This window comes from Fukomys damarensis, unplaced genomic scaffold (genome assembly GCF_012274545.1).
Source record: "Fukomys damarensis isolate Sample0158 unplaced genomic scaffold, DMR_v1.0_HiC HiC_scaffold_3, whole genome shotgun sequence".
In the NCBI taxonomy this organism is placed as follows: Eukaryota; Metazoa; Chordata; class Mammalia; order Rodentia; family Bathyergidae; genus Fukomys; species Fukomys damarensis.
Genome location: NW_022900915.1, coordinates 3,800,743 through 3,806,137, shown reverse-complemented (window position 1 = coordinate 3,806,137; position 5,395 = coordinate 3,800,743). Strand labels below are relative to the sequence as shown.

General features: G+C 42.0%; 1 pseudogene; it reads right to left on the bottom strand.

Annotated features, from left to right (window-relative positions):
• Positions 1–448: 448 nt before the first annotated feature.
• LOC104864375 lies at positions 449–4,690 on the bottom strand (annotated as a pseudogene).
• Between the last annotated feature and the right edge of the window lie 705 nt (positions 4,691–5,395).

The window sequence follows — 5,395 nt, the reverse complement described above, 5'->3', positions numbered from 1 at the left end:
GTGGTGGTGGGGGTGGGTTGCTGGAGGCACCCTCACAGCTCCGGTCCTCACCAGTCCATTGGTGGTCCATTGGTGGCAGGAAGTCTGGGTTGGGGAGGGGCCACCCAGATGGGTTCATGCAGCTCTGATCCTCACTGGTCTGCTGGTAGCAGGATTTTTTAAAAAAGGGGGCTTGTTTATTGTCACTGTTCAAACTGTACAAAAAAAGTTAGAAAATAACCCCCAACTCAATTCCCCCACACCATAACACAAATAATTTTCCCCAACCACAAACATAAACTGGTCCTGGTAACTGCAGATAAGAAAAATTTGGAGAAAATCTAACAGGATTCAGGTCCCATTCTGTCCTTGGCTGAGGTGACAATCCTGCATGGGTCCCAGTCCTCCCCAGTGGCTTTCCATTTCTGGTGGAAGAGTCCTCTTACAAACTGTACATTTGGCTGTTGCTTTAGAGATCCTCCTGTGCTTTCTTCTTCTTTTGGGGTTTTTCTTCTTGAATTATAGGGGGGTTTGTAGCTTCTCATTGTAGATAGCTAATAAAATAACTCAATTCATATTCAGCCACCTTCATATTTCTTTGAATTTTGCTTCTGATTGGCTGGAGACAGACAGTAGGAAAACCTCGATTTATATGGCGAAGCCACATCGTTGGCGTTCATCTTGGCTATGACAATGTTTGGGTCTTTGCTGTGTTTCTTTCTAGTTCTTTGTATTTGGCCTTTAGATTCTTACAGTGACCACACCAAGGACCATAAAATTCAATCAGCACATCTTTATTTTCATTATTCACTATTTCATCAAAATTCTCTGCTACTACTATCGTTATAGGCCCATCATTACTCTCAGGGATAGGCTCAGACTTCAAATATCTCTTCAGCTTGCCATCAAAGCAGGAGCCTCTCCAGAGCCTCGCCATCACTTGAGAACTCCTCCCGCATGACAAACTTCTCTTCTTTAGCAGTTCTGATAGCAACAACAGGAATCTCTATAGTATTGCTCTCCAAGCCAAAATCAGACAGCTTGTGGCTGAAGGCTTTATGGCTAGCCACTGCAAAGTTGAGTTTGTGTCCAGTATCCAGTAGTTTCTTTGCCACCATTATCACCCTGTTTTTCTAGTAGTTGGAATCTTTAGCATTCTTCTCATAGTCCACACTGTAGTAAGCTATGAGTAAATTCTTGTCCTGTATCAAGTATTTTTTTGGGGGGTACTCAGGATTGCACTCAGGATCTTGTGCTTACAAGGCAGGCAACAGAACCACTAAGCTAAATCCCCAGCCCCAGGTATCAAGTCTTTGTTGTCTTCCATAATATGAGGACAGATAGCAAAAATATTTGCCTGGGTAACTTCTTAAATCTATGTAATAGGAAGAAAAGTTCTAAAAGAGTAGGGGAAATGGGAGGGGTAGGGGAAATATAAGAAGGGAAAAGAAAAAATATGAGAAAAGGAAAAACATGGAAACAATATCTTTGCCAATTGTAAGGAATAGAAGAGTGGTAACTGAGTTCACAGAGGACATAGGTTTTAACCTAAGCCCTAACAAGGAAGTGTGGAGGGGGTGAAGGGAGGGCTGAGGAATGGGGACAAAATAAGGACCAAGATATATCATGTAAAGGTGCTAGATCCCAATGATGAATGTAACTGTACTGTATACCTAAAATGTACCAATAAACTAAATACGCACACACACACACACACACACACACACACACACAAATTGGAGTAGAGGCCATATGTGTTACATTCTGGTCAAAAATTTGTCTACATTTGTCCAATGTCCTGAGACTTTGTAGGAGACTGCAGTTAAGGGTGGTGGTGGGGGAATAACTGATTTGGTTGAGGAAATATCAAGGCAGCTCAACATTTTGGCTATGGCATGTGTACAAGATGGTTTCTCTTTCCAGATTTGTAGTGAGAATTGAGGGCAAAAAGCAGAGCAGAAAAATATTAAATTTTTACTCAAAAAGAACCATGTGTAACAGGTCAAAGGAGGCATGGCTGCTGAGGAGATTAGTATCATTAAAATGAAATGATTTTGTTCACAGACAAGAAGAAAGACACTTTAAGGGCATCTCAGGAATTCACAAGACCCCACCCACTGCTGGCTGAGGTATGCAAAAGTATCAAACTGTGTTTTAAGATGAGAATCTCCTGCTTGAGAAGAGCCTACTAGGAAACTGTTAGGATCCAATTCACTATGCTCAGTCATTGGGAAGTCTGTGACTGCTGCAGCTGCGGGCCAGAGAGCCTGGGTACTGCTCCCACTCCCAGCAGACCTTGGCATTGTCCACACGAGGTCGGTTTTACTGGCATAAAGAACGCAAGAGTCATGGGGGTCAGGGAGGCTTCCTAGGTTTAAAAGAAAGGTCTGGGAGGCCAAAGGAGAGGACCCCGAGAAGATAATACATGAAGCCTTGGAAATGAAGCCAAAGGTACAGTGAACAAACCAGGAATTTAGAGATCACAGGAACATAGAACGTATGCCAAGGAAAGCGACAGGCTGTAAGTACAGCCAGCTCAAAAGGCCATGTGGTCTACAACCAACGAAGCCATAGTGATGGGGTTGCTTAAACCCTGTGGCATTCACATCTCACCACCATCTCATGTGCTGCAGCTGCTGGGCATGGAAATGTGTGATTTAATATTTGTTTTGCTGGCTTTCCACGTTGCATTGTTCTGTTTCTTTTTTTCCTACCTTTTGGAATAGGTATGTTTAATCTGTGCCATTATATTTTGGGTTAAGTAGCTTTCTTTTAATTTCTACAGAGGTTCACAGCTAAGAGTTTTCCTTTAGTCTCAAATACTTAATTTTAGATTTTTTAAAAATATTGAAACTATTTACACTTTGAAGAAGGTATTATTGGCTTTCTTTTTGTTGTTATATATGATAGCTATCTTACTTAGGTTAAATTGTTAACTCATTATTGCATTCATTTGGATAATAAGTGAAGTATTTGGTGTCAAGTTGACAAGGGTTGGGAGATGGTGTTTGAGTTTAACTGTCAACTTAATTGGCTTGACACCTACCTAGGGGCCGGTGACCACATTTCTGGGTGTGTCTGTGTGGTTCATTGGTTTGATCTGGGTACTATGTCTGGTCCTTGGCTCTTTCCTCCCTGCCATGGTTCCCCTGTTCGGCTTCCTGACCAGGATGAATGTAGCATCCTTTCTCAGTCCTCCCCTTCCATCATGATATCGCTGCTTTGGAATCAGCCAACTGTGCTCTGACTCCTCTGAAACTGAGCCAAATGCAACCTCTCCTCCTTTAAGTTGTGCATGTCAGATATTGTGTTTCAGTGTTGGGAAAGCTTAGTAAAACAACCCCTCATTTGTTTCACTCACTAGTTCTAAATGATTACTCTCCATGATGTGAGAGGTTTAGTTCAACACACAACTCACTTTTACTTTTTTCATTTGTGTAGGAGGTAGCAAAAGTGAGAAAGAAGGGCCTGGTCAGTATAGGTTACTCCTTGTTGTAGCTGGGGCCCTGGGCTTCTTGGGGTCATTCTTTGGCAGTAGCCCCTTTCTATTGTTTTGGAGAAATGTCTCCTCTGGGAGCATTAGTGTCGAGCTGATCCTTTATTAATTAGGACATGTGTGGCTGGTGGGCTTTTTTGTTATTTTAAAGTAACTAAAACTTCAATCTACCCATATAGTACCAAACCTTATACTTTAATTTCTCCTAGTCTGCATGTGGTATTATTACCTCGCTTCAAAAACAGCATAGATTTTTTTTTTCTTTGGTACCAGGGATCAAACTCAGGACCTTGCACCTGTGGGGCAGGTGATGGAACCATTGAGCTAAAGCCCTGGCCCCATAACATAGAATTTTATAAACCATTGAAATACACACTTTTGAAAATTCAATTTATTCCAATTCATAATCCTTTTCCAAAGTAATTGATTTCCAGTTAAGAGCTCTGATAAAATAACTTCTTAAAAAATCAATCAACCGGAGACTCATTTTTTGAGGTAAAATGATCATTTAAGGGAAATTTCCATTTAACTTGGGATTTTAAGGCACTCTACTCCAGTTTTTCAAGCAGAAAAGACATAATTCTTATTATGAAAGATTACATTTAGAGGAAGTAATCTCTGGACCTCAGATAATTATGATACCAAGCAAACACAAAGACTTATGAGAGATCAAAGAGTGAGAGGTCCTATTCATTTGGGAAATCAAAACACCTTTCATGGCAGAGGTGGCTTTTGTGTAATATATTTGGAAACAGGTAAAACTTAGCTGCTCCAGGGTAACTGGGAAGGACATATTGTGGGTTTGTGTGAGAGGTGGCGAATTGTCAGATGTGCGGAGGAAACAATGAATCATCCAGTCTTTCCGCAGGGCCAGGTCCTCTCATCCTTGAGAGTCAAGCTGTGGCTTTTGCATTTCATTTTTGAGAAAAGGAGAAGTGAGAGACGTTTTTGTTTATTTAAAAGTGAAGTATAATGATTGGGCTTGGTTTTGAAAACCTAGTGTGTGCATAGAACAAATTGAAATAGCCCAGGAGTTAAACTTCATAGAACTTGAACTGAAACTTGGCAGTAGGAATCTTTCCCACAAGGAAGTTATGGTACCGATTAAATGAATACCTGGGAGTAACAGGTCTCACACTTGGTGCCTGCAGGAATGATAGCATCATCAGCAGAGGTGGAGAGGTCAGAAGGCAGAGCTGAAGGGAAGGAGCTCATCTTGAAGAAATGCCCAGAAGAGAGGCCCAAGAGAGGAGGAAGCCCCAGGAATGAGTAGGGAGAAGACAGGGAAGGTGGGAAGCAACCACTGAAGGGAATTTAAAGGGGTTAAAGCTTGAAACAGACACGGCATTTGTCCATGAAAGGATGCTAACAAACTCCGAGACACTGCTTTTAGTAGGTCCCCAGACACAGAAGCAGAGTGAAATGGGCTTAGAGAGAAATAGGTGTAGACGCTGAGTACAGCTCTTTGGAGGAGTGTTATTGCTAATATGCTATTAAAGATGTATTGACCAAATATAAGATAAAAATGATGAGAAAGTTGACAGTGCAGGGCTCACTGTTTTACTTAGTAAATGCTTTTAAACCCACATTATGCTGTGTATGGCACCATGTAACAGGATAAAATAGGGGGGCAGACTAGATGTGGTCTCTGCCTCGTGAAGCCTGGCACCGGGAACACAGCAAATGGTTGGATAATGCCGGTTACTGAAGTACAAACAAATGTAATAAAGGAGAACTAGAGGAGAGGTGGAGAGAGGGAGAGAGAAGAGAGCTAGTCTGGAGGGGTGGTGTCAAGGATGGCAGTGCTGAGAGGACAAAGTGAGGGCTGAGACAGATTTAAAAGGGCAAGTGTGCACTATAGAAAGAGGGCTGCAAGGTGTTACAGAACAGTGCTGAAGCGGGTGCGGGTGTAGTTGGGTG